This window comes from Protopterus annectens, chromosome 6.part0, assembly GCF_019279795.1.
Source record: "Protopterus annectens isolate FY-2018-M chromosome 6.part0, PAN1.0, whole genome shotgun sequence".
Taxonomy (NCBI): Eukaryota; Metazoa; Chordata; order Ceratodontiformes; family Protopteridae; genus Protopterus; species Protopterus annectens.
The window spans coordinates 570,712,363-570,725,940 of record NC_056737.1 but is presented as its reverse complement, the minus strand read 5'-3'; positions in this window follow the sequence as shown (position 1 = coordinate 570,725,940).

Sequence of the window (13,578 nt, the reverse complement as noted above, 5' to 3'; positions counted from 1 at the left end):
ACCTGCATTTGATGTATCCAGTACAATTGCATTTACTGTTTTCCTCTGCCCTTCCATATAACAATCCTTTATATGCTCTTTCTTCTTCTATTAACATTTTCATTATATTTCATATCTTCTTTCCCCCCTTCTCTTGCCCATCCTCCTTCCTTCACCAAGGTATTTTCTCATTTATGAGATGTTTGTACATTTAATTTCTTTCCCGTTTTTGTCTTTGTGTCATTTAACTTACAAGGCTTCCTTTTCCTGATCTCTTTTTAGACCTTCCCTTATCTCCATTCCCTGGCATTTCCTTTCTCGTGGATCTTCTTTCATTGATATAGTATGTTACTTCACTTATTCTCCTGCATCCATTTGTTTTTAAACCCTTTCCTTTCTTCTCCCATTGGTTCTGCTCTGTCATTAATACTCTTAGATAATGATTTAACTCTCCTTCCTCTACCTGATGCTCTAAATGTGCTTTTTCTGTCTTCCATTTGCACTCTCTCCCACTTGATAACATATATGCTATTTTCACTATGAGTGTGAGCATATGTAATAGTGTGTTGAATATTTTCTGCCCAGAGTCTAATTCATGTTTACACTTTGGCTGTACAAGTTTCACAGTTGTCTCTCTTCATAGGTTTGTAGGTAAGTAGTAGGCTAGTTGCCCTTGCAGGCCATTTTAATCCTACCAATTTACCTTAAAAGTGATAATCAAACTTTATACCTTGTACCTATGAGGTAAAATCTTAACCATTATGCCCCCCAATAAAAAAAGCTCTACTTGCATCAAGATTATATCACCCCATTTGGAACTTGAACCCCAAATTGCTTGCTTAGAGGCCAATACTTTATCCCTGTGCCACAGGGCCACCAGTGAACTCTTCTTAAACTAATTTAAATCCTCCCATTTTTCTACAAAATGACCTTATCAGATACTCCTTGCTCTGCTTCAGCCATTACCATTCTTAGCTCTAATACATTAAATTTCATTTTTTTTTATTCCAGATCTATATTCCATTCCTGTTTTCTTCCACTTATTATCATGCTTACAATCTGATACATCACTCATGAACTTGTATATATAAAAAAAAAAAGCAGTCGTCACGTTCTGCTTGGAGCATAACTCAGACTTGCTATTTAGCTCTGTGATTTCTATGGTGATCTCTCTGACATAAGAGCTATCTCTGCATTAGTTTGACTCTTCCCTTTATTTTAAGAATCCTGTTAGTTACAGATTTTGCCCCTCCCCACTCTTCATTCCTACAGTTCAGAGGAACCCAAGGATTATGCATACCTTGTGATATAGCAATCACTGTTCTTCTCCTCTTATCATCTCCCCCTTTTTTCCTCCACCCAGTCTTTTAACTGTCATTTTTTGGAGGATGTTTACTTATGTCAACAGTGATAATGTCTTGTCCTTTTATGCCTAATCACAAATGGAAATTTATTCCTCACATTTACATATCCTGTTCTGTGCACTTCGTTGCCCTCAATAATGCTCCACACTATCCTATTTTATTGCATTCTCTCTTCTCTCTGACATTTTGTTTCTGTATTTTTCCTATTCATCAGCAGACTGCTTCAGCCTCGCCAATACATGCTGTTCTCCCCTTGCAGGTTCATATGTGCCAGTTAAGCTCACATGTTTTTGAACAGAGCCAGGTAATTTCCAATGCCCTTTTTTATACGTCAGTGTGAAGCCGGTATGATTTTTTATTTTTATATAGCATAAGAATGAAAAACAATCAATAAGAGATAAAGTACAGTTAGTAAATTCTGTTTTTCACTAATTTTGAGTAGCAGCACTCAGTCCAATACCCTTAGTTCAATGTCTTTTATGTGGTGCATATGGCCTTGTTATTTCCAGTCCAATTCTAATTTATAGTACTATCTTCCTGACTATCACATTTTAATTCCCTGTGTCTCTGTTGCTTTCTTCTTCCTTGCCCCTTTAATTAGTTCCACTTTCTCCCTCAGTGTCTGAACGGAGTGGAGCAGATGGAAAAGGGTTATTCCCTTTATTCAAAATGTATCACAGGGTCCACTTTCACTCTTCTCCTCTCCATCTCTTTGACCATCTGTACATTGTCTTGATCCATAATGATTCATAGGTTTCTGCAGTAAATCTAAGGCTTCCTTTGGGTCAGTCACAACGTTTGCACCATTGTTGAGAAGTATCCTGAATGTGGCTGGATATGATAGGCACCGCCTCTCCCCCTATCTTTATAAAGCTTAATGGCCAGTGCAAATGAATTCCTTGTTTTGGAGGAATAATCTTGATCTACAGATACTCTTTTGTCTGCAACCATCACTTTCATCCCCACCTCCCACATTTTCTGCAGTATTCTCTCTTTTATCTCATAAGAAAGAAATTGTACTATGATAGGGCATGGAATTCTTCTTGTCGTCCCCTGGTCTCCATGCCTTCCTATGCACTCTTTCTATCATTATAACTTTCACTGCTAATCCAGGTTACATTATGTATAGTTCCCTTATTTTTCCTACACTTTCCAGTCCTTCCCATTTTCCTGGGATGCCATTGATCTTCATATTTTTGTGCCTTCCTCTCTCTTCTACATCCACCAGTTTATGTTCCCTACAAAGCAACCTTGGCTCCACAGCATCTGCTCTGTCTTGGAGCACTGTCTTTTCTTCAGTCAGACCTTTAACTACAGTAGAGTATTAATTAAGAGCATGTTGGATCTCCTCAAGCTTCTTCTCCTGCATCAGTGGATTTTTACGTACCGCTTATTTCAGATCTTTTATCTTAATCCATAATTTGGCCAATGTTATCTGCTCTCTACTTTCTTCTTTGATGCCCACCATCTCTTTTTGGTTTTACTCAGCTGCTTTCACCTTCCCTGCTTTTTCTTCACTTTTGTAGACATATATTTTTATGTTCCAATGTTTAAAGCTTGAGTTCTTCCTCTGGGCTTCCCATTCTCACATTCTTCTCTTTCTCACATTCTTTTAACTTTCACGCATTAGGACACTCAGAGTCACTTCCAACTTGATAATGAAATGCAGTTTCCTGCTAGGACCTCTTAATTAAATCTGTATCTAATATGAACAGTTAGGTCTGTGAGAGAGCTTCTCAGTCTGTGTATAAATAACCAAATTTCTCTTTAAAATAAATCACATTTACTCACTACCAAACCTAATAATACTGCTGGTGACTCACTCTTCTACTGCATGTCTCCAAACTTTGGAATGTCTTGTCACTAGACTTAAAGCATATCAACTTAAAAAATATGCAAATAAATCCTCGCTATTTTTCTGCTCAACCCCTTGCTAATATACCTTACTTGTAAGCATCAAAAATACTACTTAATTTAATAATTAATATGTCATTGCATCCCAGTGCTACAGTACATAATTTGCTGTCTCCTAACCTTCAGTTTTTTTAAATACAGGTCTCTCTCGTATCATATTCTACTATTGAAAGTTTATCTAGGTACCAATCAGTTGCACCGCCTCTCTCAAATTTCAATTAAATCTGTTTGCAGTACTTTTGCCTTTCGACTTTAGCTTCATCTTTGATATCAAATTAAAGTACCCAATTTTATTACAAACAAATACCTACCAGTGTATTGTAATATAACCTATGTTTATCCAATGCATGCCAGTGTAAGTTCATTGCAGTATTGCAGGATCCAAATTATGTTTAATTGTATGTCTCTGTATTGCAATTGTTGTTTTTCTATGTGAATTTTATTCTTTGTATTAATGTACAAATTGATAAAATTTTTGTGTGGAGCTTTCATCCTGAGCCTCCGCTGAAAAGTTTTTTTTTTCCCTTATCAGACTTTTCTGGTCAACAAAAGGAAAAAAACAAAAAAGATATTAGTTGAAATCTCATAGTATAGCACTATTTCACTGATATAGTCTATATGATCATTTATGCACAGAAAATTGCTTTCACTTTTTTAGTGTGTTGTGTGTAATCCTGGTGAAATTTTGAATCTAAATGTAACATTTGCTCATGACTGAATTTCAGAAATAAAATAAATGCCTAAAAACACCTTGGTCTTCTGAAGCATGGTAGTGTATATTAAATTATGTCACTTACCCAAGAGAAAGTTGCTTTATAAAGCACATTTTCTTTAAAATTAGTACTCTTGAAAGTCAGTGGCCACTAGTGTACTTAATTTTGAGTTTTTTTACTGGGTTTGTCTTATTTTAATTTATCAAGTTCATTGAGGTCATAGGCTTCTGTTGTTACATGTGTGTTTTAACTCTATTTCTGCCACACCCTATTGTATCTACTTGTGTTTCTCTTGTCTTTAACATCATTTTCTTATGACCCATTTTCACCCTCAAAATGAGGTCTCAGTTGAAGGAGTAATAATAATATGCTGTGCACTGATAATTAAATAAAACCAGGATTGTTTATTCAACAAACACAAATATATAGTCACCATGTGTTAGGAGACATAATAAAATTGAACTTCTAGACAACATTGCACTATTATTTGCAAGAAGGAAATCAAGGAATGTATTATTCTGATGGTTTATTTCTTTCTGATACATTATCTATGATGATAGAGGCTTTCAAGTTGGAGCAAAAATGAATTTCCTATAACACAATAAATTATGCATTGTGATTTATTAAAGTTTTACTTATCTAAACCTGCATTTATTCTTCATTTGTTGCCTGCCTTAGAGAATATTTTATCACTGTGTCTTCCTTCCTTCGTATCTCAGATTATGTGATTGTTTTCTAATCCTGAAGAAGACTCTGCAGTGATTTCTCTAACTGCTTCTGTCATACAGATTACTACTGGTAGTGTTGTCACCTCACAGCAAGAGGTTCTCCCATTCGATTCTCAGCTGGAGTGCCTTCTGTGTGGAGTCTGCATGTCCTCCCCGCGGTCGAGTAGCGTTCGAAAGACATGCGTGCATGGGCGTGCCTTCGTTGAAGGTTGGGCGTCGAGTTGGCACCTCGGCACCATAAAAATCTACTGCCAATCATTATCAGACTGGAGTTCTGCTGTGGCAACCCCTAACTGGGAAAAGTCGAAAGAAAAACAACAACAGCAACAACAACATTTGTTTATTTAACATTTGTTTATCGGGAAAGTCAGACTTGGAATGAAGCCAATTTTTAGCAGAGGCCTGGGGAGAAATGGTCAGATGCATGTCTTTGAAATGTGTATTTTAATTAAGCTACATTCTATTTTCCTGCATTTATAGTACAATGATGTACAAAGATGTTATCCTTCTAAATGGCATCTATTTACATAGGTACTATCTGTGGATTTCCATAAAGACATGTCTCAATCCAGTGCACTCTTTTACATGGACCTGTCACATGTTATCTCTGTCAACAGGCAGATGAAATTCATAATTCTTGTAATCTGTTACCATGTCATTTCTCTTTCACTTCCTCTTGCCACATCTCTGATATTAGGCATTGTTGACAGCACAAACATTTTCAAAAGCATTTCTGTCACACAGCTGCATTCTTTTCCTAGAAACAGTTCTTGCTTCCCACAACATAATCTGCTTACATCATTCAGAACATTCAGCTATATATTTAGGGATTTTGCCTAACTGAAGTTCATCTCCTATAGTTTAGAAAATACATACAAAAATCCATTTAAAAGCGATGGATACACATTACAAACTCACATAAAATAATGATATAATCACCATTGTCTATCGATGCCTTCATTGCAATATAATGCTAAACAACCTTGTTCCTCAAGCATGACCAGAGAGGCTGAAATGCATATGAATTATCCATATCAGTACCTGTGAAATGTTAGTGAATAGGGCAAATTGTATAATATCACCAGCCATCATTAAGAATTTACATTCAGGTGTTCCTGTGACCTGCAGTACCATAACATGTGCTTGGAGTTAATTCAGAATGGCACAAAATACACTGAGCCAACTGATACTAGCAACATCCTGGCAGACAGGTTCAGTGCAAACTTCACCCCCCTCTCACCCCCAAAAGGGCCCATAACCATACCAGAAGAATGTAAAGCCCCTGAAATCACAGACACTCAGATTAAAACAGCCCCCTCCAAAGCCAAAAACACAGCATCAGTGGGACTGGATGGTGTCCCAGGCTGCATCCTACACAAGCTCAAAGATGAACTAACCTCTCATCTAAACACACTGTTCAGACTCAGCCTCTCCACATAGAGTGGCGCACAGCAACAGTTATTCTGCTCCACAAAGGTGGAGCCACAACAGACCCTGGGAACTATCGCCTATAAGCCTGACTAGCTTGGTCTGCAAGGCTATGGAGCGCATCATCATGGAACTCATTAACAGAGACATTGGGAACCTCCAAACACTGGACCCTACCCAGTTTGGCTTTGTTAAGTGCAGATCATGCCTCTTAAACCTGGTGGACTTCTTTGAGACAGTTACCAAGGCTATAGACAAGGGAAAGGTGGTACACACAGCATACCTAGACCTCTCATAGGCCTTCAACACCATTCCCCATTCTGGTATTACAGACAAGCTCACCAGCCTGAACATAAACTCTTATGTCACAAGATGGGTTGCCAATTGGCTCACGGACAGAACCCACATGGTGAGAGTTGTGGGAGCTAGGTCTGACTCTAAACCAGTTACAAGTGGCATTCCCCAGGGCTCAGTCCTAGGACCCCTCCTGTTCGGCATATACTTCTCAGAGGTACAGGCAAGCACAGGAGGACTATGGCTGAGCAGGTTCGCAGAAGTCTGCAAACTAGGGGCTATAATTGACTCTACGGCTGACACAGACATCCTCCAAAAGGGTCTCACTGATACGGATACCTGGCATCAAAATCATGGCCTCAAGCTAAATGCCAAAAAGTGCATAGTCATCCTCTTTGGAAAAAACAAAGTACACACAAACTACCACATAGGTGGTAGCCCCCTAAATATGGAAAACATAATAAGGGATCTGGGGACCCAAGTAGATAGTAATCTCTCCTTTGATAATCACATTGCCAAAGTGGTTAGAAAATCCTTCTATGTGGCCCACCTAATCACAAAAGGGTTCGCATCCAGATCAAAAGAGGTCATTGTGCACCTCTAATCATCACTCATCAGAGCCATTATAGAGTACAATGCCCCATTTGGGATGTACCTTACAAGACACCTGCAACAGCTGGAAAGACCACAGAAGTACCTCACCAAGAGGATCACTGGCCTCAAACAGATGCCCTATGTAGCTCAACTGAAGAAACTCCAGCTGTACTCGGTTGCATACTGCCTACTCAGAGGTGATCTCTGCCTGACATACAAGGCCATGTCCAACCCAGAATTGATGGACATGCTCCACCTAAAGAAAACCTTATCCCCTCAAGCCACATGCTCTAGGGATCTAAACCTCACCACAACAATAAATAGGACATGCTGGAGGGATAGATTCCTGTCCCAGAGACTTCCCATGTTTTGGAACAAGATTCCAATCTACATTAGACGGAGCTCCTCGCTAACACTCTTCAAGAGAAACCTTGACGAGTGGATGTGAAACAGAAAGTTTACCCCGGGGATCACTTCAGTGGCTCTGCTGGACAGAGGCACAGGGAACTAATCTAAGGGGGCAGCGAAAGCCAACACATTCTGGCTAGGCTTATAAATGCCTTCGGGCAGACAGCCTAGTACCTACCTATGAACCTATGTTTACCTTAAGATGTACACACAAATGTCAGTTATACTCAAGTCCTGCACCCACAGTGTGTTGCAAGTAATGATTGAAACATGCAGATATTTCTGTTTCTGTGCATGCATACTATTATATTGTCATAGAGTTTTCTGCTATGAGTGCAATAATACATATGCTATCCATTGTTTTTTAGCCATCCAAATCCCTGTATGATAGCCATGCAAACACCACCTATGTAAATACAGAAGTAAACATGCAGTCCCAACAACTGACTAGTATTTGAGTTTTACTTCCTCTAAGTATATGCAAACAATACAGAAGCTATCAGGAAAGTTGCTGTCAAGAAGACATACTGTCATTGCATCTTCAGTCTAGGGTGTTCCCTTATCTAAGTACTGTCAGTTTCCTAAGGGAGACATCATTCCTTATAACTGAAATGTAAAACAAAGTAAACAGAAAATGATGTTTTGGTGGGAAGTGGCTATTCACTGCATGTGTCTTTAAGATGAATTTGTTTTCATATACTGCTAGTGCAGGTTCATGTCATTGGTGCTCCTTCTGTGGTGCAGTAGGGGATTCCTTTTATGATTTACTCTGGTTTCATACAGCAGGCAGGGCACATTGTTCAAAATCTATACATGGCATTGAACAATATGTTTATGAAGCCACTGGATTGTGTGCAAAGCTAAAGCAAATAAATGGGATACTGCTATCAAGGTGAAGGATCCTGCGTTTTGGATCACAGATGCAGTACTTAGAATTTATATGGACAATTGGACAGTGCTTTTGTGAAAGTCATTGAAGGAAAGGTTTAACTGCATTTGCATAATAGTAAATGCAGTATTATAATAGATGGGGTGGTAGGAATATAACTGATGGAACTCGATTTATCACTTATGGCCACACTGTTAGTAAAATATTTTGTAAAGTAGTGTTAGTCACCTTGGAGGTTTTATTGTCAAATATTAATGCTACCAGTATTGTGGGTGCAGGTCTAAGTTTCACATAGAGGTAAGGTAATCATTTTAAAAATGTCTGAGGAACAGTATGTGACAAGACAATGTTTATGCTACAAACCTTGGCACATTTGGATGTTTCCACTGCAATACATGCATATATCTAACAGTTACTAAATTCATGAACATCCAGAAAACAACAAACAGCATTACCTTTCTTGTTTCCAATTGCCATATGAAAGGGGTTATGCTGCTTCCTTATAAGAAGTATAAAACTGAATGAAAGCTACATGCATATTTGGGGACATGCTAGAGATATGAAAGAGAGATGATATAATAATGACTTGCAAGACATGCTTTGGATTCCGATCAACAGGTAAATTTTACATTTTAGGCACTACAAATACTGTTTAGGAATACTCATGGAGGTGATTAAATAATTAATATTTGTACTGAAAACAAATGGCTGATTTTACTAGATACTTTACATGGGTGTGGATGACAAGATAGTGCATCTGTTAAGCTGTTGAAGGAAACATTACTTAATGAAATAAAAGTGTAATTAAAGTTGCACATGGTTTTCTGTGATAAACTAAATGACATATTCTGTTCAGCCAAAATTCTTCTGCTGCTATTGAAACTTGTCTAAATGATACAAATCTACTTTTAAATCCTAAAGAAAGAAACAAAACAAAACGTATGCTCTTTTCTCCTAAACAATACCATCGTTCAACAGTACAGACATTAAAACCATGTCCCAAGCAAATGTGTATTGCAAGCCATTAAAAATCACATCAGAAGCTCTATTGCCACTATAGCACCAAATGTTTCCTGGCAAACAGTGTAAGACAGAAACTGGCATTTACCTATCTTTTTCCATACCTAATATATGCCTCATCTATTCTTTCAAACCTAAATATTGCACTTAAAACTAAAGTCCACCTTTTACAAAAAAGTAACCAAATTTGCTGTCAAACTTTCACACAGTACTCATTGCAGTGTCCTCAAATGGCTAAAGTGGCTTTAGCTACCCGACTATTTAACATGCATGTTATTACTGCACATATTGTTATACATGCTCCCGATAAATGTCCACCACGGAAAGATACCCTGCAGCACTACTGTCCACTTAGACCTTAGATTAACCAATAATCTCTTAGTAATTACAAGAAGTCTAATAACTCAACAGGTGCTGCACAATACTCCCAGTAAGTATCTATACTCTGGAACACCATCCCAATGTTATCCCAATGTACCTATAACATATCATGAAACTTCAAGCCATTACTGAAACTCCACCTAAATTGCATGTGGCTGTGCACATGCTGTTCATAGGTTCATAGGCAGGTACTAGGCTATTGGCCCTAGGGCCTATATAAGCCTAGCCAAAAAGGTACCCTACCTTTCACCACCCAAGAAAATTATTTTCCTGTGCACCTGTCGAGCAGAGCCACAGAAGTGATCCCCAGGGTGAATTTCCTATCTCCTATGCAATCAAAATTTTTCTAGAAGAGTGCTAATGAGGAGCTTTGTTTGATATACATAGGCAGCTTGTTCCAGAGTATGGGAAGACTCTGGGACAGGAATCTATCCCTCCAGCATGTTCTGTTTATTGTGGTGACAAGGTTTAGATCCCTAGACCGTGTAGCTCGGGGGGATTGGGATTTATTTATGTGGAGTATGTCCAACAGCACTGGGTTTGTCATAGCTTTGTATGATAGGCAGAAATTGTATGCAATGGAGTAAAGCAGGAGTTTTTTGAGACGGTCTGCATAGGTCATCCATTTGAGGCCGATAATCCTCTTTGTGAGGTATTTCTGCAGCCTTTCTAGTTGTTGTAGATGTCTTGTGAGGGGTGTTGTACTCTATAATGGGTTTAATGAGTGACGAGTAGAGGGGAACAATGTCCTCCTTTTTCCTGGATGAGAAACATTTTGTGATGAGGTGTGCCATGTAGAAGGATTTCTTGACTAGTGTGGCGATGTGATTATCAAAGGAGAGACTGTTGTCCACCTGTGTCCCAAGGTCTCTTATCACACTTTCGGTGTTAAGTAGATTACCACCTATGTGGTAGTTCATAGGTACAGAGTTTTTAACAAAAGGGACGACAATGCACTTTTTGGCATTGAGCTTGAGGCCATGGCTTTGACACCAGCCATCTGTCTCAGTGAGGCCCTTTTGTAGGATGTCCACATTGTTAGTAGTTCTGATTATGGCTCCTAGTTTGCAGTCATCTGTGAACTTCATAAGCCAAAGACCTTCTGTGTTAGCCTGTACTTCTGAGAAGTAGGTACCAAACAGGAGAGGACCCAGGACTGAACCCTGTGGTACTTCACTTGTTACTGGTCTGAAGTCGGATTTGGAGTCTGCTACTTTCACAGTGTGGGTTCTGTCAGTGAGCCGGTTGGCAAACCATCTTGCGACAGGGATTTATACCTAGTTTAGTGAGTTTATCAATAATTCCAGAGTGGGGAATGGTATCAAAAGTCTTGACGAGATCTAGATAGACTGTGTGAACCATCGTATCCTCATCTACAGCTTTGGTGACCAGTTTAAAGAAGTCTATCAGGTTTAGGAGACATGATCTGCCTTTTACAAACCCAAACTGGGTGAGGTCCAGAGTTTGGAGATTACCAATGTCATTGTTTATAAGTTCCATGATGATACATTCCCTAGCCTTGCAGACCAGGCTTGTCAGGCTAATGAGGCAGTAGTTCCCGGGGTCTGTGGTGGTTCCCCATTTGTGGAGAGGGATAACTGTCACTGTGCACCATTCAGTGGGCACAAAACCTGAGGTGAGGCTATGATTAAACATGGTACTCAGGTGAGGTGCCAGTTCATTCTGTAGTTCATGTAGAATGCAGCCTAGGATGTTGTCAGGTCCCATGGATGTTGTGTTCTTGGCTTTGGAGAGTTTGGTTTTTACCTGTGCAGCCGTGATTAAAGGAACTTTGCATTCTTCCGGTATACAGATGGGCCCTTTAGGGGGTGAGAAGTGGGTAAAGTTAGTACTGACCCTATCTGCCAGGATATTGCAATATCAGTTGGTTCTGTATATTTAGTGCCATTGTGCTGTAACTCAGAGCAGATCTGAGCATTGTCATTGAGATTCATGACATAGCTGTAGAATGCTTTGTGGTTGTTCTTAGAATCAGTGGCGATTTTGTTTTCATAACTAGCTTTGGAGGATTTTATGAGGGATTTCAGCTTTTTACTGAGGCTGACTAGGGAGTTCCTCCAATTATGGGATTTTACTCTTTTTTGTAACAGTTTCTTTCTTCTGTTGTAGAGTTTGTTTTTGCGACCGCCAGATTGGCTTCCTTTTTTTGGAAGATAGCATCTTGGTTCTGTTAGGGATTGCATGATCCATGCACTCATGTAAGTGCTTATAAAGTGCATTTGTGTAGGATTCAGCAGTCGTACCTCTATTGTCCATCTGCATGGGTGTCGTGAAGTTTGCCACTTCTATCTTAAGAAGTGTGAAGTTGGCTTTGGAGACATGTTTTACAGTGGTTTCCCTAATGGGGGGAGGGGGTGGGATGTGGATGTCTAGGGTGATTAGCTTGTGGTTGGATCTGACCAGTGAGGAATTAACCTCTGGTGTGGAACACCGATCATCCATGTTGGTAATGACCAGGTCTAGGATATTGCTGCCCTGGTGGGGGTGTGGATAAGTTGATCCAAGGTGTTGGAATTTATAACTTTCAGAAAATGTTGAGCAAAAGAGTTGGTACATGAGTAGTTTTCCCAGTTAATGGTGGGGTAGTTGAAATCATCCATTGTTAGGGTGTTAGGTTGTACCCTAATATTTTCTAGTGTATCAAGAAATGAGGAGTGGGAATCCTGGGGCATGGTGGGGGATCTGTAGCAAGCTACAATTTGAATTGCAGTCTTGCCCAGAGTTAGTTGCACTTGGATAATCTTGGATGCATTATGCTGAGCAATTAGCCTGGATTTGTGGATATCCTTAATGAATATGGACACACCTCCACCTTTAGTGTCTTGGTCCAGGTTAGGTGGCCGAAAGGTGTGGTATAAATTATAGCCTGGTAATGCAGAGGTGCTCTCTGGAGCCTTGAATCATGTTTCTGTCAGTGCACATATGTCAATGTTCTCCATTTTAAGGGGTGCCTCCAGTGAGTGCATTTTGAGGTTTTTAGCATTGGGTAGCATTACCCTCAGATTTTGCTTGCTTGTACCTGTTATAGTGGTGAGTTTGTCATTTGAAACTTGCCTAAAAAAGGCACTATAGGGGTAGCAAAAGCCTTGGCCAGTATCCAGAATCCCAAGGGTGACAGGTGCAGGCCATCTCTGGCAAAGCATCGTGGTCTGTCGATTATGTCGCCCCAGGCAGAGATATACTGGATCCCCTTAGAATGACACCAGTAGCTTAGCCAATTGTTGAAGTCAATCATTTTGTCCTTGTACTATGGTATCATTCTAGGTGATGACAGGATGCTACTCAGGGCTAGTGTCATACCTGCCTGGGCTACAAGATCGGACAGCTCCTCCATGTCTCTTTTCATGTAGTCCAGGGAGGTACATCTCAGGTCATTTACACAAACGTGGACAATGACAGAGTCATATTTGTACTTGTTGTGGAGTGACCTGAATGCATGCATTATGTGGCGGATCTTGGCATCCAACAGGCATCCAGCAGGCAGCTGATAGTAACTTTCTCCTTGTTTAGCCTGGTGAGTGGAAGAACTCTGACTATAGCATCACCTATGACTAGAGTGCTGGGTATGTTGTTATGCCTTATGGGCTGTGGTTGAGTAGCACACTGAGTTTGTGGGCTGTGTGTCATTTGGGTTGTTATGGGGGGTGGAGGCTGCTTGCTTTTCAGCTTTGGAGGTCCCTGTTGCTTGGGCAGATTTTTATTGAGTGCCTCCATGAATGTAGGTGTGTGTTTTGTGTTTCTATGTGTGTGTTTTGGTGGTGTAGGTTTTGAGGGACTATGTGATGAGTGTGGTGTGGTGCAAGTGTTTACCCTCTCATCTTTACTGTCTAGTCCAGTCTTGAGTG